The sequence below is a fragment of the Salvia splendens genome, chromosome 2 (assembly GCF_004379255.2).
Source record: "Salvia splendens isolate huo1 chromosome 2, SspV2, whole genome shotgun sequence".
NCBI lineage: Eukaryota > Viridiplantae > Streptophyta > Magnoliopsida > Lamiales > Lamiaceae > Salvia > Salvia splendens.
The window spans coordinates 18,932,852-18,960,135 of record NC_056033.1 but is presented as its reverse complement, the minus strand read 5'-3'; the positions used below and the strand labels follow the sequence as shown (position 1 = coordinate 18,960,135).

The following is a 27,284-nucleotide window of genomic DNA, read 5'->3' as shown; positions in this document are numbered from 1 at the left end:
CCCAACACCTTCGCCTCCTCGTTCACTCTCAACCTGCACGTTAGAAAAGAAACATGCAGGGCTGAGTACTTAATATACACAGTGGACATTGTGCCAAAAAAATAAGTTTCACTTAAATTTGTCAGCCACAGTTGAGTGAACACGAGGTTTTTATTTAAAAGGCCAGAGTCACTAAATTTCCTTTAATTTCATAAAATTGATTGCGCAATCACATAAACACAATTACATAGATACCATATCTGAAACGTATGTGAACCGGGAATGTGGCCACATTCCACGACGGTCACTGGACCGGCCAACTCGAAAGCTAGCTCACTATCCCCATATGTGTACACTAGTCCGAGTAGGGTTTGCGGCCCTACTGGGTCCCTAATTCGATTTAACATAATTGGGATAGCCAAGCAGATAGGTAATCGTAAAAGCAAAACATGGCATGACAAACAAGTTTAGAAAAGATTTGCATATTCATACTAAAATAACATTTTGAAAAGAATGCCCACCTCAAAAGCTATTTCCCTTAGTCGAAAAGTCCTTTAAGTTAGTCTTAAACGACGTGCGAAGACGCCCCTTTAGAAGAATAAGAATAGTACTTAATTAGACTTAAGAAGTTAAGAAAACTTAACGTGAATGCATCCTAAGTGCGTGCTCAATTTATTCTTTCTCTTATTTTTCTAGAAAGAAAATTCTATGATCCTCAAATATTAATTAAATCGGAAGACTTAATTTATTGTGAGGGACTCGAGAAATAATTCCATAAATTTTGGGAGCATTATTTTTCCATGTCTCTTGTTCGGGCACTAACAAAAATCCGGAATTTAATTAATCATCTCAGGGATTTAAATTAGCAAGTTCTCTCATGGAATTAATTACTTGGTCGTTTAACTTTGACTAGTCCAAGATTTAATTTAGCATCCAACCATAGGCCCAAACTAATTAAATTTCAACCCGGCATAAGGCATCACAACTCTTTTCCCTAATTATTCTCAGCCCATTTACAGAAATTATTCGGCCCAAAGTAAAGAAAAAGAAATGGTCCAATCAAACAAAAGACCAAGCCCAACTTTATACTCCTTCAATTCTATCCGTCTCTCTCATCTCTCGTTTTCAATTTCTCAAATTGGGGAAGAAATCCCTAATCCCATCTCCCTCCTTCATCTCAGCGAAATCACCGCTGCTCCTGGTCGCCGGCTCCAGGTCCTCGGCGTCACGGAGTCGCCGGCGGCTCGTGCCAGCACCCTCCGTCTCCGTCCAGCTCTCTCTTTTCTGGACAGAACAACGCCTCTTCCATCTCTCGTCTTCTCCGGCAAATTCACGCTCGAAGCGACCTCTTTCGCGGTCGACCGACGTTGTTCGTTACTCTCCCAGACAGCCCCTTCAGCTGCTCAAACCTCCGCCACTCTCTCTCTCTCGGCTGCATCACTGGGCAGCCGCCACTGTCGCCAGCTATGGACCGGCGACGAGCCGCTGTCACCAACATCTTCGTAGAGTCGCCGTCGACGCTGACTCTGGCGTGAGACACGGCGCCGGACTTCGTCCTTGGACTTCGTCCTTCGGTGACCGAAGTCAGCAGCCGTCGTCTACCCGGACTTCGTCCTGCTGGCATGATTCAAGCTTAGAATGCTGTGCCTACTTGATTCTCAAGTGTTCATGCTTTCATGTTTCTATCATATGGAGGAAGGAGTGTTACCTCTTGAAAGTAGCTATTGCTCTTGAGCCTCTGCTCCTAGAACTCAAACTCTCTTAACTCTCAAAACTCACTATGTTGCTGGAAAAATTCCAAGTATGTGGAAGGGAGTTCATAGGTGGTGTGGAGGGGGTTTTTATAGGCAGAGTGTGTACTCGTGAAGCCTTAATTGGAGCTGCTGTATTTCTTTGTTCTTTTCCTGCAGCAAATTCTCCTTTTTTTTATGATTCTGCAGCAACTTTAACTGAAATTTTGGTGGTGGTTTTGCAGGTGTACAAGGAAGGATGCGGGGGTTTGTTGGGAGTAGGAGATGGCTACTCTAATTTGGGTAAGTCCTGGTTCTATTTTTGAAAAGCAAGTGCTCTCTTGTCTCTAATATGTAAGCTGCCATTTGGCTTGTTTCATGGAGTAATTAAGGGCTTTGTTTTTCTCATGCAGCTCTCGGTTGAGGAGAGGAAGTGCAGGAGCATACCTGTCATTTAGAGCAAGGCTCCTAGTCTCCTTAAAAGTAGTTGTCTCCTTCCTTACTCTTACTTAACTTGTTTGCTAGCTTTTGGTACCTCAAATGATTTAATTAGCTTTGTTTGTATTTTGCGGGTGTAAAGGGAACCTTGGGCTGCCATGTTGCTGTCCGAGACGTGGGCTCGCTGCCGTCGGCCCGACGGCTGCTTCGGACATGGCCTTGGAGGGTGTGATTCGGGCTTGGGGAGAAGATGCCCAAGTGTATATCTTGTATTCTTAAATTCCTTTGTACAAAAACTTTATATACTTAAATCATATACCTCCACTTATGCATTGAGCATTAAGCTTTGGGATTTGTACTCGTTCTAAACCAGGGTGTCGATTTTGTATCCATTATGAACTTGTCTTTTGCTTTAACGGAAAAAAACACATACTGTATCTTGGTTCGTTCGTCTCTTTTTATTCAAGAGTATTTATATATCAATGATTTTCTTAGTCAAGCAAACACAAAAGCAATAAAAATCCTTGATCAAACATAACTAGGAGGTGACATGTGTTCCAAAAATCCAACGAAAGCTTAGGGCTAATATAATTAGAAGAGCGGATATTATAGGAATTTGGCTGGTTCTTGGTTCTTGGTCGGAATTAGGGTTTCTTAGGAGAGTGACGAGAGAGAAGAGAGAGGTCGACTTTTGTTTTATTTTGAAGTGAAGTGAAGTGAAGTGAAGAGTCAATAGAGAGAGATCGATTTTGATGTGTGTTTCTTTTTTATTAAAATTCAATTAGTAAGTGACTAAAAAGTGAGTTGTTTAGTAAAATAATTAGAAAATAATTAAGTAACTAATAATCTCATATTAAGGCTAACCGGATCAATTTTTGCTAATTGGCGGTTGACCGCCAGGACTTGACGGATGCGTCAAAAGGGTCCTAATCGACAACATTTCGTATGTTTTAGAGTTGATTTTTCTGAACCAACATCGTATTTTGGCCATATGTTTAGGACCAAAATAGTACTTTACTCTTTAATTAATCAAGAGATTAATTAGTTATAACTATAAATTTACTTTGCTCCAATTATGGAAGCTCACACTTTAATAATATAAGGCAATTACTTTCAAAACATTAACTTAAACAAAGCTTAGTAAATAATTAATCTAAACTCCAAGAATTATTCAATTATGACTCAACAAAATAAGCTAGACTGACTAACCCAAGAGGATACATTTAGAAGAAGACTAGGCTCAACTATTTTAATGTAAAAAGGCCCCTTCCTGATTAATAATGTCCAAATTATGAGAGGCCCAAAACATTATAATCTGAAGTCCAATCTTTTAGCCCAATAAAGAAAATAAAAGATGAAACCTAACTAATTCAAACTTCCTCCCCACTTTCAACTCCCTCTCTCTCGCCTCTGCCGGAAGTGGCCGCCGCCTGTCACGCAGGTGCCGACCGGTCGTCGCTGCCGTCGCCCGTCATCGTTGCGGGAGGTGAGTTGCTTCACTTTTAATTGGCAAAACAAGTTTTAAACTTTGAAATCTTTACTAAAAGTTTCAGAAAAGAAAAAGGTTGGAAGTGTCGTTGTTTGTCGGATGCCTCGCTGCCGGAGGGCAGAAACCCGGATCGAGGTCGATATCTTATTTGTTTAGTATATTTCTTGTTTACGTGACTCCATACATTTGTGTTTCAAGAGAGCTAAAGGTTTTTCCTATTCTATGCATAAAAGTTGAAGTCTTGAAGGAATAATAAGCATGCATGTTTGTGTGTTGGTTTTGGGACAGAGATATGTACTAAATGATTGCATGCATTGAACAAAGGATTTTTGGTACAAAACTTACTTAGATGATGAGAAAAGCTTGTTGAAAAAACAATTTGCAACTCTCCTCTCTTTGCTAGCTAGACTCTTGAAGCACTTGCTTTTTTAACCAATAAACTTGAATGTGTTGAAAGCATGGAATTTAGTGGGTGGAATGGATATTTTGTATGATGAAACTGGTGAGAGATTGGGATGGAGAGGAGGAGGTAGGATGCTCTATTTATAGTGAGATTCTTACCAAGTGATCTTGAATGTTGCGACAAGGTAATTAAAGGCTCTTCTTCTTACATTCGTCATGATCATCACGTTGGGGACTTTGTTCTTCTGACGCTAGTTAAGTTAGTTAACTTACTATTCGAGTATGCATGGTGATAGGGACTTGATGTTCTATTTTATTCAGGAAGGGGGCTGATATTCTCTCCGTATATTTATTTAGTTTATTTATGTTTTAGTATTATTTAGTTGTTATGATTTTATTTACTTTCCATAGTTGTTAGGATTTGATTTGCTTTTTATTTGCTTTCCTAGTTTATAGGAGATATTTTTGTACCACACATATTATAAATATGTGTGGAGTCTTTTATTATTATCAAGCAAATGAAGAATTAACTTTTTATTTGCTTTCCTAGTTTATAGGAGATATTTTTGTACCACACATATTATAAATATGTGTGGAGTCTTTTATTATTATCAAGCAGAATGAAGAATTAAAATATTAATTCTCATTCTCTCTCCTAGAACTTCAACTAGGATTGTTCTCTTTTTCTATCTACATATTTTCACGCCTCTTCTTTCAAATAATTCCTTTGATAGGTGAAAGCCTATCACATGGGGAGGGTTGGTCTTGCATGGTTTGAAAGATGATACATACGTGTGTGTTTTGGTGTCACCACAAAGAGGATGGTGCCAAAGCTGTTCTTTTGTGAAGTATTCCTTCTTTGACTTGGGTGTGGAAGTAGTTTGTCTTCTATTATGACAAGCTCTCCTTTTCTTGTGAATGCAGGACATGGTTTGGAGAAAAAATGTGGGCATTCAAGAATGAAGCGTGGTTGTTAGGAAAGTGTCATAATTCCTATTGCAAAGATTATTATCTCATTATGTGTAAATGAACATTTAAATATCCATTTAACTATACTTGTATTTGGGATGATAATTTCTCAACTTGTTGCCTTTTTTGCATGTAAATTTTTCGAGCAACTTTTTTTTTCACAATTTGATTCTTGATTATTAAGATAACCCAAAAAGATTTGAAGTAAACAAACGTAGTAGTTTAAATTAAAGTACTATCTCATACAAAACGATTAAAGTATGGATTAGCGTTAAATTAATGTGGTATGTTACAAGGTCACTAATTTCAATAAAACCGATTGGTTCTATTCAACCTTAAGCTGCAGTATAACACTATCTCTAAGTATTTTTTTATATTATTCTTATAAGTAAAAGTTACTATTATTTTATTAACTAAAAGTTACTATATTGTTTAGTTGAATAAAAAGTATTACTTTCTACGTACAATTAAAAATGAAACGTTTTCCTTTTTGGAGTTGTCTAATTAAAAATGAAACATTTTTGAAAATATAAACAACAATCTCTCTACTTTTTCTTCTTTCTTTATTTACTCTCTTTTCATTAACTCACAAAACAATACTGCATAAATTCCCGTGCCTAAAACCAAATTTTTTATTTTAATAAATAATACTCTCTCCGTCCACGAAAAATACTCTCATTTTGCCATTTTTGGATGTCCACAAAAATAGTCTTATTTCTAAAAATGGAAAGTTTTTCTCTTATACTATACCCACTTTTTCCCATCTCTCCCATACTTTACTTACATTTTCTCCACATCTTTTACTTTACCTATTTTTTCTCATTTTCTCTTAATTTACTAATTTCTCATTGCCATCCACAAATGAGACTATTTTTTATGGACGGAGGAAATAAAGTAAAAATAAAAATATTTCCATTTTTAGTAATGAGTTATCTTAGTTGTGACAAACTAAAAAGGAAAATGAATATCTTTAATTTGATGGGGGAGTACATGGACAAAATAAATACTTATAAACACTATATCACTCGATTGTAAGACCACCTCCATCGGTGGAAGGAGTGTCACAATAAAAGACAAAATAACCATAAATACAAATAAATTAATCCAACCCCCTCATTGTTTGGTATCACCCTGCCGCCCATAGAAAAAGTGGAAGCACGTCCACATGTCTTATTTTTATTGGTTGAACATTGAAATATATTTTATTTTTGTTTTTTCACTTTTAATTGTTGACTTATCTTATTACTTGATTATTGGAGTACAGGTCTTGATTTTGTAATAATTTGCACAATGACAAACATCACATTTTCAATCTCGAAAATTTTGCACTACATTATTTTTTGGTTTTTTATTACTTTTAATCATTAATTTATTTTATTCAATGATTATTACATTTATCTCTATATATTCTTTCAAAAATCATGCAAATTATTCTTTCAAAAAAAATCATGTGAACCATTCTTTCAAAATGATGTGAACTATATCATTTTTTTATTTATGTTTATTTTAATATATTTTTTATTATTTCATTATTATTTGCTACTCTCCACATTCCATAGTAATGGAGACGTTTCTTTTCGACACGGAGATTAAGAAAAATTGTGTTAGGTGAGTTAAGTAGATGGTGAATAAAGTGAAAAATGAAAAAAGGTAGAGAGATGAAGAGAGAAAAAAGTAAGAGAGAGTAAAGTAGGTGTGGAAAAATGTGTTGACTTGTACTAAAGAGGGAAATGACTCTATTACTATGGAACGTACCAAAATGACAAAATGACTATATTACTATGGAACAGATGGAGTACTATATTGTGCTTCATTTTTTCTGTATACGTCCCACTTCAATTATATATGAATGTGTAATAATTTTTAATATAATTTTGAATTATAAAATAATTTACATAACTTTTATGAGTTTTTTAATATATTTGAATAAATTATAAAATTTATATTTGTAGGCAAGAAATCAGGAGGATTATATGTGATTGATATGCAAGCATATTTACCAAAGATAGAATGCCATTAATGTAAATTAGGTTTACCTTATTTGTATGATTTGTAGTCTATATAAGTTGTATGATCTCTGTACATTCAAAATATCAATAAGAATGATCTTCATACCCTATCTTTACATGGCATCAGAGCAGGAAGCTCTTAGGCTCAGAAAATTCTCATCATAGCCGGTATACCAATCTCGACCTTTCTGGCCTAAACCGAACCAGAAATTACCCAACCTACAACAACGAAACCATGTCAGATACAAACGACATAAAAAACAATCCAGAACCAGAACAACCGGCGAAATTGAAGAATAGCAAGAATGTCACCGTGGCATTCAAGCTTAATGGAAAAAACTACCCGTTGTGGTCTCGACTTATGAAAGTCAAGATCGGAGGCCGAGGTGCCTATACACATATCCGAAACAAACCCCCAGAACCTGGGAGCAAGGGTTATGACGACTGGGAAGAAGACGACTTGGTGGTGTTTTCGTGGATCGTCGATAACATCGAAAATGAAATAATTGCCGACTTCGCGCACCACTTGACAGCCAAAGCGCTATTGGATATCCTCGCCATCGCATTCGAGAACAAAGTAGATAAGTATCTAATTTATGATTTGGAGGAGAAAGCAATTACAATCAGACAGCGAGATCTGGATTTAGAAACATATTACCGAAGAATCAACGGGCTGTGGATCAACATCGACAGGTGCCAGAAACAGCCCATCACTTGCTGCGATAAGGGCGTACACCAGTACAGAATCCATTCGAACGAGAAGAGGTTATTCAAATTTCTGACCGGACTGAATCGGGAGTACGATTTAATCAAACGAGAGATCCTCAAAGACGATCCTTACCCATCAGTCGAAGCAGCTTACGGATGGGTGCAGATGAAGGTGGCTCGACGGAACATCATTCCACCGGCGTCGTCTCCTCCCACTGAAGCCATCGGCAATTACGCTGGAGATACATCATCTGGGGGAATTGGGAGCGGATTCGCTGCCCAGAGCCAACACCCTCCGCGACACGGACCACCACCGCGCCCCACAGCTATCGGCCGAGCAGGGAACTTGCAAGATACGTCGAAACTCTGGTGCTCGCATTGTGGTAAGCAAAAACACACGTATGAGACGTGCTTCAAGAGGTTGGGGTACCCGGAGTGGTGGGAAGAGAGGCAGAAGACGAGAGCACCCCAATCTCAGGCCAAATTAGCCGTCGGAGTGAACTAGGAAGGAATACCGAAGCGAATTGGCATCGGCAATCATGGGGGAAATGGTGGACAAGGACCAACGGTGAACCCAGGAGTTCAACCCAGCGGCGGAAACGCGCGGGGAGCCGGCAATTTCACCAGACGAACGGAAACGACGGGAGGATCAGACGGAAGGGGTGGCGGCGTGGATGGAGGTAAAGGGTTTGGTTTTATACCAAACCCTAATTATTTTCCTAAATTAAGTTTGCCACCACATAAGTTTCGTTTATTACAGAACAGACCCCACAAATTTAATATTGAACCTCCTGATCCTGACAAATTAGAAAACGACCCCAGTTGTACTTTAAAATCCCACATGAGCCACTATAGTCAAGAAAATTGTAAATCAGCCCCAATCCTATGTGATTGCTTTTCTAAAAATCCGTTCGCACCACTAGAAAAGGTTTCTGCTGCATTTCATGTCGATAATATGATTGATACATATACGAAGGGGTGGATTTTTTACTATGGGGCAACCGATACTATGATCCTAGAGAAAAATGATTTTGTTGACCTGAGTTGTGAAGTTGATAAATCCTATATTAGAACGACCAATGGGGAATTGATTACCGTTGTCGGATCCGGAACTATTGAGATATCCCCTACTCTTCGTCTCAAGAATTGCTTATATGTTCCTACTTTATCTCAGAGACTAATGTCTATCAGTCATGTTACGAAGGAGTTGAACTGCACTCTCATAATGCACCCCGATTTTTGTATCTTGCAGGATATTCAGACGAGGAGGATTCTTGGGCGTGGCACTGAGAAGCAAGGACTCTACTACGTGGACGAGATGGCTCAACATGGTAGTGCGATGCTGGCTCACGGGTCCACGAAATAAGAAACTTGGCTTTGGCACTGAAGACTATGGCACCCCTCCCCGGGTTATTTTAAACTACTTTTTCCGAAACTCTCTATCCCTATTGATTTTTCTTGTGCAACTTATGTTTTGGCTAATAGCCATAGAAAATATTTTGGACCTACGAATACTTGAATGAATTCCATGTTTTTCTTAGTGCATTCTGATGTGTGGGGTCCAGCCCCAATTGTGGGTGGAAATGGTTTTAAATATTTTGTGATATTTGTTGATGATTGCACTAGAATGACGTGGGCCTATTTTCTGAAATAAAAGTCTGAAGTATTTGATAGATTTACATCATTTTTTAAGCTTATCCAAACACAGTTCCACACTGCTATTAAAACCCTTAGATCTGATAATGGGAGAGAATTTGTGAATGGTGCCATGACCCAATTCTGCACAGAAAAAAGGTATCATCCACCAGACTTCTTGTTCCTATACACCCGAACAGAATGGGGTAGCCGAAAGAAAGAACATAACGATCCTTGAAGTGACCCGAGCCTTGATGATCAATTCCAAAGTCCCGAATTTTCTCTGGCCCGAAGCAGTTGCTACTTCTATTTACCTCATGAACCGACTCCCTATAAAAATCTTTCGGATGAAAACACCCCTCGATACCTTGTCCAAAATTGCCAAAATCCTAGATCACCTAAACCTCACACCCAAGATCTTCGGTTGTACTGTTTACGTCTATATCCCGAAACATGAAAGAACCAAACTGTCCCCATGTTGAACCAAATGTGTCTTCGTGGGGTATGGGATAAACCAGAAAGGATACCAATGTTTTGATCCTCACACCAAAAAGATCATCACTACTATGAATTGTAATTTCTTGGAAACCGAGTTCTTTTACCAAACCCACCTTGGTAGCCAGGGGGAGAGTGATCCAGGTGGTAGTGACTACCTAAGTTGGGTTGTGCCATTGTCAGGCTCTTTGATTGAGGATCCAACAGAACCAGCTGTCACTACTGCCGAGCAAGTCTCACCACAAGAGCCATCTCAACCACCAACTCAAGCTCCTCCTCCGACGATATCCGAGGTAATACCTGACTCAGAACAGGCTTCTGTACCTATTTCCACTGACCCAGTTGAAACAGAATCTCAAGAGGAGGAAAATGGAATCGATGGAGACACTGGACGATACATACTTCCCCAACGGAGTACACGGGGGATACCGCCGAAAAGATATTCCCCGAGAAGATAGGGAAGAAAATCCGATATGGAGTGGCGAACTTTGTGCAAGGAAATCTGTCTAAAATGGCAAGGGCTTTTGCCGCTGCATTGTATGAAGAGGAAGAAATCCCTAGAAAGGCCGAAGAAGCAATGGAACATAAACACTGGAGAGAAGCAATGTTAACCGAAATGAAGGCTTTGATGAAGAACAACACGTGGGTAAAGGGAAAATTACATGAAGGGGTAAGAACTGTTGGGTGCAGATGGGTATTCACAATCAAGAGAAGGCCGGACGGCACGATAGAAAGGTACAAAGCTTGGCTCGTGGCAGAGGGATGTACTCAGACGTATGGCGTAGATTATGCTGAAACATTCTCTCCAGTAGCCAAGATCAACATTGTGAGAGTGTTGTTTTCCATTGCCGCTAACAAGGACTAGCCACTTCATCAGTTCGATGTAACTAATGCGTTTCTCCATGGAGAATTGCCGAAGCCTGTCTTTATGGAACCCCCTTCTGGGTTTACTCAAGAATTCCAGAATGGTGAAGTCTGTCAATTGAAGAAGACACTTTATGGATTGAAACAGTCTCCACGAGCATGGTTTGGAAGGTTCACAGAAGTAATGAAGAAATATGAGTACAAGCAAAGCAATTCGGATCACACTCTATTCCTCAAAAAGAAAGAGGGTAAGATGACGTGTCAGATTATATATGTAGATGACATGATCATTACAGGGGATGATGAAGAGGAAATTGGTGAGTTGAGAAAGAACTTGTTCAAAGAATTTGAGATGAAGGATTTGGGATTGCTCAAGTACTTCCTGGGAATAGAAGTACTACGATCGAAAAAAAGAATCTTCATAAACCAAAGGAAGTACATATTAGACTTATTGGCGGAAATTGGGATGATAGATTGCAAGCCAGCTGATACCCCCATAATTCAGAATCATGGGCTACAGTTGAAGGAAGGAGCAAAACAGACAAATAGGGGGAGATATCAGAGGTTAGTCGGAAAATTGATCTATCTATCTCACACAAGGCTGGACATAGCCTATGCAGTGGGAGTAGTAAGTCAATTCATGCATGCACCTCAAGAAGAGCATTGGGAGGCAGTGCTTTGAATAGTTCGATACTTGAAGGGGACAACTGAGCACAGAATTATGTTTGAGAAACATGGTCACATGGAGGTTCATGGTTTCACGGATGCTGATTGGGCCGGAAATCCATATGACAGAAAGTCAACTGCAGGTTATTTTATCTTTATTGGAGGAAATCTTGTGACATGGAGAAGTAAGAAGCAGAAAGTAGTGGCACTGTCCAGTGCAGAGGCAGAATTCCGAGGAATCAAAAGCGGGTTGACAGAGATATTGTGGCTAAGAAGGCTTATGACAGAATTGGACCTGCGCCCTATACAACCGTGTAGGCTATTTTGTGATAACAAGGCAACGATCAGTATATCCGAAAACCCGGTTTAACATGATCGAACCAAACATGTGGAAGTAGACATACACTTCATCAAGGAGAACATTGAAGCTAAGGTGGTGGAAATGCCCTATGTCAAATCTGAAGATCAGTTGGCGGACATTCTGACAAAAGCCGTGAACTCAAAGTCATTCAGAGACGTATTAGGCAAGTTGAGTATCAGAAATCCCGTTACTTAACTTGAGGGGGAGTGTAGACAAGAAATCAGGAGGATTATATGTGATTGATATGCAAGAATATTTACCAAAGATAGAATGCCATTAATGTAAATTAGGTTTACCTTATTTGTATGATTTGTAGCCTATATAAGTTGTATGATCTCTGTACATTCAAAATATCAATAAGAATGATCTTCATACACTATCTTTACAATATTAAATAAAAGTATACGAAAAAGAAATATTTAATGTGGTTGAGTTGGGGTCATTGATGGAAGTAAAAGTTTAGTAAGTTGGAGGTTGTACATGTGGATGAAAGAGAAATGAGTATTTTATTAAAAAGCTGATTGGAGTTGAGTTGGGTGAAGGTCATCGATGAGGATAGTCTAAGAGTGATATTATGATATTTAGTACGAAAATTTTTAGCAAGTTCTAGAACACGCTCACGCTCATGTTCTTCAGTGTCACTCCACACTATCACAGTGTCGGCCCAATTCGGACGGTGTTTCATAAGGACTCGAATGTTGTTAATCTCTGCGTAGGTGCATACTCCAATGCTCTTGAGACTTGAGGCCTCATATACAGCCTTAACTACGGCCTCAATACCAAGTTGTATGACCTTGTTGTCGCATTCATTATGATTATCCATGGAGCTAGAAGGGATAGAGTGAAAGTGGTTGGAGGAAGGAGGTGATATTTGTGTTTGTTTAAGAAAGAAAGGTTATAGAATATATAATAGAGAAGAGTATAAATGGTGGGATTCACACATCAACTCCATATATCTTCTCTCTGCGCATTTATGTTATAAAGATTTTAGTAAATGTATACCATGGCCTTTAAAAGTTTAAAAAATACACATTATTTAAATTGAACCTTCGAAACCTAAATCCTAGTCTCTCTTGAGAGATTTTTATACTACAACTTATGGTTGAATAAAACCAAATGGTTCTATACAGTGGACCCTTTTTACAATAGAACCGAACGGTTGTATATATATGATCAATAGATTGCATCACACATACACACTAATGAAGAAGCATCTTCAAGTGGTTCTCTACTGGTGGAAGCTGCGAAACCTGCTTCGCTGCCACTATTTCCAACATGTGAGTGGTCGGAATATGTCACTATACAACCGTAACGCCCCACTTTCGGAACCCTAATTTTCGAAACCTAAAATTTTGCATTAAATGTTTTAATGCCGTGAAGTATGTGGATTAATTGACGAGTGAATTAATTGCTTGATTTCTATGTGACCTAATTGTGCTTTGGAGTTGAGACTTGGTTTGAATAGTCAACATTGTTGGGGAAATGACGTGGCCATTGAATGCTCAATATCGTTGAAGACGTGACGAGAATGTGGAATAGTCAATCTTGTTGAATTATGACGTGACTGTTTGAATGATTGATGCGGGGTGAAATATATATTGTGACGAATTATTTCTTAAGGGATGAGCGAGATTAAATAGGAGCATCAGTATTCATTTGGCATTTTTGACTCATGTTATTATTGGAGAAGAAATCCTATTTTTCCTTGGATTTAATTAATTGCTTGGGATATTTATCCAAATTAAATCTAAAATCCGATTATTCCTTATTTTTCTCCATGAGAATTCGACTCCTATGCTTGTTCCAAGGGAGATTTCAAAAATATCCTATTTATGGGAGAAGGAAATTATTTTATTATATTATTTGATCCCTTATTTATTCCCTTCCATGAATACATACAAATATCCTAGCAATCTTACCATATCTAAGGAGATCTTGCCATATCCTATTTAAATTAGGATTTGAATTTAATTCCTTGTGGGAGAGGAATAAAAATCGCCTACTTCCCTATTTTAATAGTGGAAATTATTATTTTATTCTGCTCCGTATTATTTTATTCTACTTCTTGAAATACCAAATTAAATCATAGGCTAATTAAATAGCCTTGACTTTGAATTCCTCCTTATTTTTCTCCCATAATTCACGCCATTCTCCCTATCTTTCTCTACTCCACATTATTCATTTAATTAATTATGGAGAATCAAATCTTGGAAATTATCTCTATAAATAAGGGAGGAAAACCCTAACCTTAGCCAGTAACTACACGCCACTCTCCACTCTCCCACACTCTCTCAATTTTTCTTCTATCTTTCTCCAAGAATTCTTCACCTTTTTGAGAAGAATTTAAGTTGAAGCCTCAAGAATTGTTGAAGAATCAAGATTTTAATTTGTTTCTACCGATCGTTTCGATCAAGAAAGGTATAATTGAATTTCTTTTCCTCATCCTCTCCATTGAAACCTTGATTTTGATTCCTTCATGCATATAATGAGTGTAGAGATCGTAGATCTAAGATTTAATCGGGTGGGATTGATGGTTGCATGAGAAAAAGATATGTATATGCGTTTATGGTTGTTTATGAATGAACTTATGGATGATTTGTGGTGAATGCTATGTGAATATATGAGAGCATGATGGTGAGATCTTTTTGAAGCATGATTATGTGTTGGAAGCATGAATATATGTGTTTGGATGAATATTTGATAAACCCTAATTCAAAATTTGGAAGCATGACAATTGTGGTGTTCGGACAGTAGATTCCGACATGTGTTTGCCTGATCAAACGATCTTATTTTGGTGTGAAATTTTAACTGAGTAAACTTCAAGGTGTCTTCTGTGTTGTGTGTAAATTTCGGCCTTCTTGGATGAAAGATGAATTTTTAATGAATGTTTGAAGTCGACTGCGCAATTCTGCCAGAATTTATATTCTCGTCCAGTGAGTTTCGTTTTTGATTTGACCGACCTAAAGATGTGATTTTGATGTGAAATTTTAACTGGATGATCTTTGATGTGTCTACTGTATTGTGGTAAAATTTCAGCCCCAACGGAGATCGGATGAACTTTTAATGATTTTTAAAAAATGACTGCGCTATTCTGCCAGATTTATATCATACAAAAATAATCTATGTTGTTAAGTTTTGAATGATATACATGATGCATATGTGTTAAGGAACCCATTCTATGATGAAGTGATGTGTTGTTCGTTGATGTAAGCTATGGTGTGTTTCCTTGTGTTGATGAACGTTTGGGATTGGTAAATTAAAGAGACGATGGAAGGAACGTTAGGGCATGCATGATAATTTTTTGTGATGAAAGGCTGATTATATTGTGGTGTTGACAAGGGTTGTCGTGCGTACGTGAGCACAAGGAACGAGGGTTGCTTTGAGTTGTGTATTGTGTTATCTAAATAAGCGAGGTGAGCTTTCTTTTAAATAAGGACGATGTCCTAAATGTTTTATCGATGGGAATGAAACTGTGTTTATCATGCCTTGTTTAATTTTAACGTGCCTATCTGATATGGCTTTATGACATTTTTATTTAAATCGAATTCGGGTCCTTGTAGGGCCGCAAACCCTACTTGGACTAGTGTACACCTATGGTAGATCGTGTGCTAGCATACGGGCTAGCCGGTCTAGTGACTTGGTTTGTGGCCACATTCCAAGTCATGTATTGGCAGATACGGTAAACGTCTATGGGAAAATGACTGATCTGTCGACTTTTGAACGATGAAATATTTTGGTACCTCGGGCCTTTCTATAAATAAAAACCCCGATGGATACTTGAAAAAGGCATGATAAATAATATTTTGATAAACTGTTTTCGGCATGAGTCCACTGAGTATTTTATAGTACTCAGCCCTGCATATGTTTTCCCTATGTGTAGGTTGAGCGGCGACGAGGGTATGGTGGTGTTGAGCAAGTTAATTGAAAAATGAATTGTTTATTTTTTATCTTTGAGTGTCGTTGTGTCTTCATACATAACTTCACTCTTCTCTTGGATGCTTCCGCTGAAACCTGTTTTACTTATTGTTTGATCTTGACACTATTTTGAGTTCCGTTTAGAATCTAAAGACATGTTATGTTCTGGAGTGCGCTGAACCCTTGTTATCTTGAATATCAAAGCGTCACCCTGACCTTCTCTCTTTGATTTTTGTTCATTAATTACCTTGGTCAAACCCCTTTTATAAAACCCTAGTCTTTTTCCTTGTTGCATTTATGTCCTGTTAGGTCACGATCGTCGCATTTATTATACCCTAGAAGGGCGGTCGTGACAGTTTTGTATCAGAGCCTCAGTTCTTTCCGTTCTGGACCCAAGAGCCTTGTTGAGTCAAAGTTTATTCATGTGTAAATTTACTAATTGATAACCGTCAAAGGCTCAACACCACGACTCGTCTCCACCCAACCACGAAGAATGAGGTAACAAGCGTTTCGATAAGTTTGATCTGAACCTGTGAAATGTTGGAAAGTGTGATGGGGATATTCCTCTGGTGGAAAATGAAATTATTTCGATGGAAATCGAAGATAATATGACGTCTTTGAAAATGTTGTTTGGAAGTGTGGGATGATGAAAATACATGGATATGAAGTTGCTTAATACGACTATGCCAAAAATGATGAATACTGTTGTGCACACCTCGATAAGGAAAATCGGCGAATATGTGATTGGACTTCTATGAGTTTGGATAGATGAAATTCTAAATGATTGAAGATTACATGAATTGTGAAACGTGAAGTATGAGTGTGATTACTTGATTATACTATGAAACAACACCCGTGAGAAATAAGTAAATACTATGGCTTTTGGAAAATGTTGTAAAGGTATGAACTGGGAGACACTATGAGATTATACGATTGCTTTTGTTTAACAGTGAGGCATGATGGCGTTGAATGTGCTGGATATTGAAGTATGATTGTGAACTTGTATTGGTTGATGTTGAGATTTGCTATTACGTCCAGGAAACTGTAAAATTTACTTGAAGAAAATACATGTTGCTTCCAGGAACGACAAAATTTTATGCCTAGGCGGTTAAAATTTCATGATTATGAAACTGTGAAATGTAAAGCACGATACGCGTGTAGTTGCGAGTTGTGATTGTGATACAGATGAGCATGAACTGCATGATTTATGAAATGCGATTCCACGGATGATTGATTGACTGAGTGTTGCTATTCACATATACTAAAGTACGATGTTTGTTATGCTATGGAACACCAAATGATTTATACGAATAAATGTGTTGATTGTGCAGTATATGGATGACGTTTATGTGGTGAAAATTTATGACCGATGAAGTATGAGGTATTGTGGAGAACCACTATTAAAGTGAAATGTGCAACTTTTGAACTTCGTTGCGAACATATGAGCCATATGAAGCTTGAGTTAGGTAATGATCAAATATACGTTGAAGTACGAGACTTCAAGCTATACTTGAAATTATAGAGTGCCTACGAGGTAGGCCAGACTGAACGTGCTAGAACTTAGTTGTAAGTTGACAACTGCAATATCACTTTCCTGATTGATAAAACCAACGGAAGTATATATTTCGAACTTTGGTGTATCCTTACAATGGCGAGATCATACCTAAGATCTAATAAAACAATGCAGTCTTGCATACCATGCCAAAGTGGCGATGCGACACAAGTACGACGATGTTTACGACACTTTAAGACCACGTGTGCAATGGCAATGCATTTCGAAAACTACGTGGCATGACAAGAAGACTTTGAAGATGCGACCATAAAAAATAGTTATTAATTTTGACGATACGATGAATCTTAGCTTGGAATCCACGATTTCATAGAACGATGTTACCATGTTCAGGCTCGCGAAAATGTGCGAGGGAATGCGACCCTCGTAGCTAGAATGAACGTTTTACTTTCAACAGTACTTACTTGGATTCTAAGTTCCTTTCGGGACGTTTTGAATAAACGTGAGCCCTTGTCTATTTAAACACCTTGGTTGAGTCCCAATTTGCAAGAAATGTCCATTATTTCTTTTTTTCCCTATATCGAGTCATGACTCACTTGTCTCGAAAGTTTGTGTTTGCCTTTGTAACGTTGGATAGCGTGATTGAGTAGTCTCCTTTGATTTATCATTCATAAGGACAATATTTTGACCTTATGAACTTCCGTCATTGAACTTCATTCCTACAGTTGTTTGCAGTTATGACCTTCAGTATGATCACACCTCCAGACATGTTTTCTTCAAAGAATGGAATATTATTCTTGGAACTACTGGTTCACCTCTTTATTTTGTAACCATGTATGTGACAAGTTCTTTTGTGCAGAAGTGAAATTCTTTTTAGCTCGGTTTCACTACATATATTGTTTCATACTCAATGATTTTTCTTTCTGCAACACCAAGTTAAGGCTATCATGTTCTCTTCTTCCTTAACGGGTTGATCGTGTTAAATTTCTGAAAAGTTCCATTCACTTTGAGTTGTCTTTAACAAACCCGCGAACCCATTTATGTGATTTCATCTTTTCCAATAACCTGATGTTGTTGAACCATCATTTGTACTACTTCGTGACATTTGTCCATGTTTCTAAATCCTACCGCGACTGATTATTTTAGGCCTTGACATGTTTGAACGATATCCTTCATTGCTGTCCCGAATTTTGCAAATTGTGATCTAGTAGTAAGCTATGGAATTTGAGAATTTTTGCAGTTTCATCCTGTTTCCATGACCTATCTCATGTTCTTCCGAGCTCTCATCAGAAGTAAATTCTCAAAGCTCTATGGGTTTTATTTGATACCTCTAAACCATTTAATTCTCAGAATGGACGAGTTGAGTCCAATGAAACTCATCATTGCATTGTTGTTCTTGTTTCCTTGATTAATTTTGGAGCCTTCCCGACTGAAGACATCCTTAGCAATGTTGCAACAATTTGAAATCTATTCATATCCAAGTAAGACTGTCGGGTCAAATTTCAAATCCTTGATACTAGACGGTAGGGAAATGCAGTAGTCGACTCGGATATACACAAGGAATAAGTTTCTATAGTTAGACATGCTCAAAAATGACACACCACTCCCGGGAGAAAAGGAAGTGGGATGATTCTCGGACTCCATACGACGGAAAACGGTACCAGTCGAGTCAGCATCGATCTCAACACGGAGGAGGACAACATACTTCTAGTCAGAGAGGAGACTACCGATCCAGGGCACCACAGTGCAACGTGTGCTCTAAGTATCACTTCGGAGAATGTCGGCATCAAAACGTTACCAAGTGTTACAAATGCGGAGGGAATGGTCACTTCTCCAGGGAGTGTCCGAGCAAGAAGGGAGGATCGGGATCGAGACAGAACGATCAAGGATCCCATCAGCAATCAAGGGCACCGCAGAGTGAATCGAGGGGAAATCGCGACCAGCCGTCACGACAACAACAACCCCAACGCCCAAGACTTCCGACTTAAGCTAGAGCGTACGCGTTGGAACAAAAACAACCGAAGATGGAGCGAGGTGATCGTGAAAAAGAAAACCTGACAGGTTTGGGCGAAATTCTCTACACTCCTGTTGTTGTGTTGTTTGATACGGGCGCATCGCATTCATTCGTATCTGATTTGTGTGTGAATACATTGAGCTTGCCTGTTAGAAAATCTGAACATAAGATGGTAGTGTCTTCACCAGTGGGTGGGACAATAGAAATCTCTCGAACATGCTCAAACATAGAAATCGTTATGGGAAACCTTAAGTTAGTCGCTCACGATCCGCAAGTTATGGCGATGGGAGATATCGACGTAATTTTAGGGATGGATTGGTTGACCGCGAATTTTACGACGATTCGTTGTAAGGAGAGACAAATATCTCTACAAGCTCCGGGGAAAGGAACCCATCGTGTACCATGGAATCTTGATGAACCGGCGAACCGCTATAATCTCTGCACTTCAAGCTACCGCAATGATGAAGAAAGGGCGTCCTGCATATCTCGTTTATCTCAACAGAGAGAAGATGGAGGAAAGAAAAGTGGAAGACATCGCTGTTGTGCGAGAATTTCCAGACGTTTTTCCCGAAGCGTTACCTGGACCGCCGCCAGATCGACAAGTGGAGTTTACAATCGACCTCGAACCAGGAGGCGCACCTGTGTCTAAGGCACCGTATCGAATGGCGCCTAAAGAGTTGGAGAAACTCAAGATACAACTTCAAGAGCTCATGGACCTAGGATTCGTTAGGCCTAGTGTCTCACCGTGGGGCACACCGGTGCTTTTCGTCAAGAAAAAGGACGGGTCGATGAGAATGTGTATCGACTATAGAGAGTTGAAAAAATTGACTCTCAAGAACGAGTATCCACTGCCGAGGATAGATGACCTGTTTGACCAACTTCGAGGAGCCGGTGTGTTTTCAAAGATGGACTTAAGGTCCGGATATCACCAACTGAGAGTTCGAAGGGAGGACATACCGAAGACCGCATTTCGTACAAGATATGGTCACTATGAGTTCGTTGTGATGCCGTTCGGTCTAACGAATGCACCTGGGGTATTCATGGACTTGATGAACCGGGTATTCCATCCGTACTTGGATAAATTCGTTTTGGTCTTCATAGATGATGTCCTGGTCTAGTCGAAGAATGGGAAGGAGCACGAGGAGCATCTACGAATCGCTTTGGAGACGTTTAGGACCGAGAAGCTATACGCCAAATTTAGCAAGTGTGAATTTTGGCTGAAAGAAGTAAACTTTCTTGGACACATTGTATCGGCAGGAGGAACCCAAGTGGATCCCGCCAAAGTTGAGGCAAGTTTTCAACTCTTGAAGGAGAAATTGACCACCGCGCCAGTGTTAGCTGTGCCGGAGCCTGGAGTGAACTACGTAGTCTGCACCGACGATTCGAAGGTGGGACCAGGATGCGTGTTGATGCAGAACAACAAAGTGATCGCCTAAGCGTAACGACAATTGAGACCGCACGAGTTGAACTACCCAACCCACGACTTGGAGCTAGCAGCAGTAGTGCATGCCCTAAAGATTTGGAGGCACCATCTCTACAGAGTTCGATGTGAAATCTTTACGGACCACAAGAGCCTGAAATATTTCTTCGAGCAGAAAGATTTGAACATGCGACAACGAAGATGGCTCGAATTAGTAAAGGACTACGATTGTGGCATCAACTATCACCCTGGCAAAGCAAATGTAGTGACAGATGCTTTGAGCCGAAGGAACCATTCGCAACTATCTGCTTTTCTGACGGAAGAGGAAAGTCTAATACGAGAGTTTAGTAAAATGCAATTGGAAGTGGTAAGGGCACCTGAAACAGTGGAAGGCCGAATTGCCACCTTAGTGGTTGAACCTAATCTAAGAACGAGAATCGTTGCAGCACAACGGATAGATACGAAACTTGAAGAAATTCGAATTGAAGTGAGAACTGGCAAATCTGGAAGTTTTAGTGAGGAGTCCGACAACGCCCTCACTTTTGAAGGGAGACTGTGCGTACCAAATGACGTGGAACTCAAGAACGAGATCATGAGTGAAGCTCATGAGACTCCAAACACCGCTCACCCGGAAAGCACGAAGATGTATCAAGACTTGAAAAAGTCCTTTTGGTGGAATGGCATGAAGAGAGACATAGCGGCATTTGTGGAGTGCTGCTTAGCCTGCAAGCAAGTGAAGGCTCTACATCAACGACCATACGAAAAGTTGCAACCACTAGAAATTCCCGAGTGGAAATGGGAGCACATCGCCATGGATTTTGTGACGGCATTGCCAAAGACGCAAAAAGGGAATACTGCCATATGGGTAATTATAGACCGACTCACCAAGTGTGCGCATTTCATACCGATTCCCGTAACGCATGGATCGAGCAAGCTAGCTCAGATCTACATAAAGGAAATAGTGCGACTGCATGGAGTCCCAGTGACAATCACGTCCGACCGTGACCCGAAATTCACTTCAAGATTTTGGATGAGTCTGCAACGCGAGCTTGGAACTCGATTGAATTTTAGCACGGCGCTTCACCCGCAGACCGATGGACAATCCGAGAGGGCGACCCAAACTCTCGAGGACATGTTAAGAACCATGGTGCTCGACCGCGGAGAAAGTTGGGAATCAGTGCTACCGCTGATCGAATTCGCTTACAACAACAGTCTCCAAGCAACGATAAACATGGCGTCGTACGAAGCCTTGTATGGAAGAAAGTGTAGATCGCCGCTCTATTGGGACGAAGTTGGCGAACGAAGAGTACTTGGACCTAATGCAATTAAAGAAATGGTTAAAATTTGTTCGACAAATTCGTGAAAAAAAAATCAAAGAAGCCCAGGACAGACAAAAGTCGTACGCGGATGTCCGACGAACCGACTTGCAATTTCAAGCCGGCGACAAAGCTTTCCTCAAAGTATCCCTGTCGAGAGGGATAACGCGTTTTGGTGTTAAGGGAAAGTTGAAACCGCAATTTATCGGGCCTCATAAAATTCTAGAAGGAGTAGGACCTGTTGCGTACCGACTGGCGCTACCGCCAAGTCTCGGAAATGTGCATAGCGTCTTTCACGTATCTCAGTTGCGGAAATACGTGGTAGAGCCAAAGCATGTGATTCATTACGAAGAAGTTGCGTTGAATTCCGAATTGAGCTACGAGGAGAGACCCCAAATGGTCCTGGACAGAAAGGTTCAGAATTTGAGAAATAAATCGATAGCTAGCGTAAAAGTGTTGTGGAGAAACCGCGGGTACGAAGAAGCCACGTGGGAACTTGAGGACAAAATGATGGAATTGTACCCGGAACACTTCTCATGAAGGTACCAAATTTCGGGACGAAATTTCTTTTAAGAGTGGTAGGATGTAACACCCCACTTTCAGAACCCTAATTTTCGAACCCTAAAATTTTGAATTAAATGTTTTAATGCCTGAAGTATGTGGATTAATTGACGAGTGAATTAATTACTTGATTTCTATGTGATCTAATTGTGCTTTGGAGTTGATACTTAGTTTGAATAGTCAACATTGTTGGGGAAATGACGTGGCCATTGAATGCTCAATATCGTTGAAGACGTGACGAGAATGTGGAATAGTCAATCTTGTTGAATTATGACGTGGCTGTTTGAATGAATGATGCAGGGTGAAATATATATTGTGACGAATTATTTCTTAAGGGATGAGCGAGATTAAATAGGAGCATCAGTATTCATTTGGCATTTTCGACTGTGTTATTATTGGAGAAGAAATCCTATTTTTCCTTGGATTTAATTAATTGCTTGGGATATTTATCCAAATTAAATCCAAAACCCGATTATTCCTTATTCTTCTCCATGAGAATTCGACCCCTATGCTTGTTCCAAGGGAGATTTAAAAAATCTCCTATTTATGGGAGAAAGAAATTATTTTATTATATTATTTGATCCCTTATTAATTCCCTTTCATGAATAAATACAAATATCCTAGCAATCTTACCATATCTAAGGAGATCTTGTCATATCCTATTTAAATTAAGATTTGAATTTAATTCCTTGTGGGAGAGGAATAAAAATCGCCTACTTCCCTATTTTAATGGTGGAAATTATTATTTTATTCTGCTCCGTATTATTTTATTCTACTCTGTGAAATACTAAATTAAATCATAGGCTAATTAAATAGCCTTGATTTTGAATTCCTCCTTATTCCTCTCCCATAATTCACGTCATTCTCTCTCTCTTTCTCTAACTCCACATTATTCATTAAATTAATTATGGAGAATCAAATCTTGGAAATTTAAATAAGGGAGGAAAACCCTAACCCTAGCCACTAACTACACGCCACTCTCCCACTCTCTCTCAAATTTTCTTCTATCTTTCTCCAAGAAGTCTTCACCTTTTTTAGAAGAATTTAAGTTGAAGCCTCAAGAATTGTTGAAGAATCAAGATTTTACTTTGTTTCTACCGATCGTTTCAATCAAGAAAGGTATAATTGAATTTCTTTTCCTCATCCTCTCCATTGAAACCTTGATTTTGATTCCTTCATGCATATAATGGTGTAGAGATCGGAGATCTAAGATTTAATTGGGTGGGATTGATGGTTGCATGAGAAAAAGATATGTATATACGTTTATGGTTGTTTATGAATGAACTTACGGATGATTTGTGGCGAATGCTATGTGAATATATGAGAACATGATGGTGAGATATTTTTGAAGCATGATTATGTGTTGGACGCATGAATATATGTGTTTGGATGAATATTTGATAAACCCTAATTCGAAATTTGGAAGCATGACAACTGTGGTGTTCGGACAGTAGATTCCGCCGTGTGTTTGCCTGACCAAACAATCTTATTTAGGTGCGAAATTTTAACTGAGTAAACTTCAAGGTGTCTTCTGTGTTGTGTGTACATTTCAGCCTTTTTGGACGAAAGATAAATTTTTAATGAATGTTTGAAGTCGACTGCGCAGTTCTATCAGAATTTGTATTCTCGTCTAGTGAGTTTCGTTTTTTATTTGACCGACCTAACGATGTGATTTTGATGTGAAATTTTAACTGGATGATCTTTGATGTGTCTACTGTATTGTGGTAAAATTTCAGCCCTAACGGAGGTCGGATGAACTTTTAATGATTTTTACAAAATGACTGCGCTATTCTGCCAGATTTCTATCATACAAAAATAATCTATGTTGTTAAGTTTTGAATGATATACATGATGCATATGTGTTAAGTAACACATTCTATGATGAAGTGGTGTGTTGTTCGTTGATGTAAGCTATGGTGTGTTCCCTTGTGTTGACGAACGTTTGGGATGGGTAAATTAAAGAGACAATGGAAGGAACGTTAGGGCATGCATGATAATTTTTTGTGATGAAAGGTTGATTGTATTGTGGTGTTGACAAGGGTTGTCGTGCGTACGTGAGCACAAGGAACGAGTGTTGCTTTGAGTTGTGTATTGTGTTATCTAAACAAGCGAGGTGGGCTTTCTTTTAAATAAGGACGATGTCCTAAATGTTTTATCGATGGGAATGAAACTGTGTATATCATGCCTTGTTTGATTTTAACGTGCCTATCTGATTTTAACGTGCCTATCTGATATGGCTTTATGCCCTACTTGGACTAGTGTACACCTATGGTAGATCGTGTGCTAGCGTACGGGCTGGCTGGTCTAGTGACTTGGTTTGTGGCCACATTCCAAGTCATGCATTGGCAGATATGGTAAACGTCTATGGGAAAATGACTGACCAGTCGACTTTTGAATGATGAAATATTTTGGTACCTCGGGCCTTTCTAAAAATAAAAACCCCGATGGATACTTGAAAAAAGCATGATAAATAATATTTTGATAAACTGTTTTCGGCATGAGTCCACTGAGTATTTTATAGTACTCAGCCCTGCATATGTTTTCCCTATGTGCAGGTTGAGCGGCGACGAGAGTATGGTGGTGTTGAGCAAGTTAATTGAAGAATGAATTGTTTATCTTTGATCTGTGAGTGTCGTTGTGTCTTCATACATAACTTCACTCTTCTCTTGGATGCTTCCGCTGAAACCTGTTTTACTTATTGTTTGAGCTTGACACTATTTTGAGTTCCGTTTAGAATCTAAAGACATGTTATCTTTTGGAGTACGCTGAACCCTTGTTATCTTGAATATCAATGATGATAATTGTTTTCTCTTTGGTCTGTCTGTCAAAGCGTCACCCTGATCTTCTCTCTTTGATTTTTGTTCATTAATTACCTTGGTCAAACCCCTTTTATAAAACCCTAGTTTTTTCTTTTTGCATTTAAGTCCTGTTAGGTCACGATCGCCGCATTTATTATACCTTAAAAGGGCGGTCGTGACAACAACTCTCAGTCTAGCAACATCTTCAATAGCTTCTCCGACCAAGGCGCCACCTTAGACAACACCCCACGTATAAACTATGTTTATGAACTTGGTGGGATTAAACTCAAATTAATAAAGCCTTTTGTTGCTCTCATATGGCCAAGGGCGGACACACGTGAGAAGAGGGTAGGGCTTAAGCCCTTACTAAAATTTTCATTTTCTTGATTTTTCTATTTCGATATTCTTGAAAATTTTGAAAATCATCTTCAGTCCTTATTAAGCTAGTGTTGTAGACGCCTGAATGACCAGAATTTGAAAGATAGAAAGGGCTTAATTGAATCAAGAAAATAAAAATTACATAGCTAAAATGTAGCAAAAATGACTGCCCTATAATTGAGGAAAATGAAGACCTGGTTTTAAAAAGGATATTATTATATTGTTAAACTTTAAAAAAAGATATTATTATATTGTTAAACTTTAAAAAATTTGTGAAAACTGGCAGTGACGTGTTGTTTAGTTATTGGCTTGTGTTTTAAATTGTCTTTCTTTTAAATGTCAAATTGTTTTGCTTAAAATAGCGTGTAAAATTTTCTGTTATATTTAGAGAGTTGTAAACAAAATTTTAATAAGTACTAATAGTAATTCAATTTTCTTTCAATATAATCTACGTAAAGTCAATAATTTTACAAGTATTGAATTAGTTTATGACTATTGTGTTTGTAATTTGATGTATGATAGTATGATTTTATATACTCTCAGTCCCAACGTAAGTGAAGTATTTCTTATTCGGCAAGAATGTATGCAATACTATTTTGTGAATTATGTGGAAAAATGGAAGCATGAGAGAGAGAAAAGGTAAAGAAAGTGATGTTTCTATTTCAAAAAATATGTCATTTATAATGTGATATCCCAAAAAGGAAAGTGTGTAACTTAGAACGGTATATTTATACTTTTTCATTCCTTAAAAATAGAGATTTTGAAATTATCACGACTTCTAACATTGAACTGAACTAATTTTGATGAGTTTTGAAATTATCGCGGCTTCCAACGTTGAACTGAACTAATTTTGATGAAAAAACTAAAAGGACAAAAATAGATTATTTTGGAGAACAAAAAAACCCCTACGAACAAAATTTTTTGCGTCCGCCCCTGCATATGAAAAGATTTATATGATGTGTTTCTATACTACTAGCAGATTGTTTGTTTGTTTTTTTCACTAATTTAGTTTTTGGAAAAAATAGGCTATAGATTCAAAAATGTATTTATCGGTATGATTTTGTTCAATCATTTATGCAAAGAAAATTTCATCACACTAAAAAAAGATAATTTTTTTATCTTCAACTTTATAATATACCGCTCCAACCAAAACAAATAAAATTTCATGGAGAAAAAGGAAACAAAATAAAATTACTATTTGCGCCACCGAGGCAAAACTCATGCATGGTGCACCTATCACTCCCTCACTCCTTGTGCGCCGATGCCCCCGCTGGTGCCGAAGATGTCGCATTTGGAGCCGAGAATGAGTCTCTCGTGAACTGGAGCCACCACAGAATCAGCTGGAAATCGATTCGGACTGTATCCGAAGGATGTTATTTTTGCCGCGGAAATCTATTTAGTTTGACTGAAAGATTTATATCTAAACATGCTTTTATCCGGTTGTAAACTAGAAACATGTTCATAAGCATATAATCACATATCATACTGAATATATATGCAATTAAATACAACGATTTACTGTATGAATTCAAGTAATTGAATTCGAACTCCTTCTTCAATCATTCTCTACCACAGATCTTCTGATCTGTTCCCTTTAACTTGGAATTGACCTTTGTGTGGACAAAAC

At 38.5% G+C, this 27,284-nt stretch overlaps 1 long non-coding RNA gene across 2 annotated transcripts; it reads left to right on the top strand.

Moving 5' to 3' along the window:
• Nucleotides 1–1,079: 1,079 nt before the first annotated feature.
• On the top strand, nucleotides 1,080–2,584 carry LOC121762465. 2 transcript variants are annotated; one of them, XR_006042220.1, is made up of 4 exons: nucleotides 1,081–1,864; nucleotides 1,955–2,012; nucleotides 2,123–2,192; nucleotides 2,290–2,584. It is a non-coding gene; the product is annotated as an uncharacterized LOC121762465 (long non-coding RNA). The 2 variants fall into 2 exon arrangements; XR_006042219.1 differs by having other exon boundaries at nucleotides 1,080–2,012.
• The last annotated feature ends 24,700 nt before the right edge of the window (nucleotides 2,585–27,284 follow it).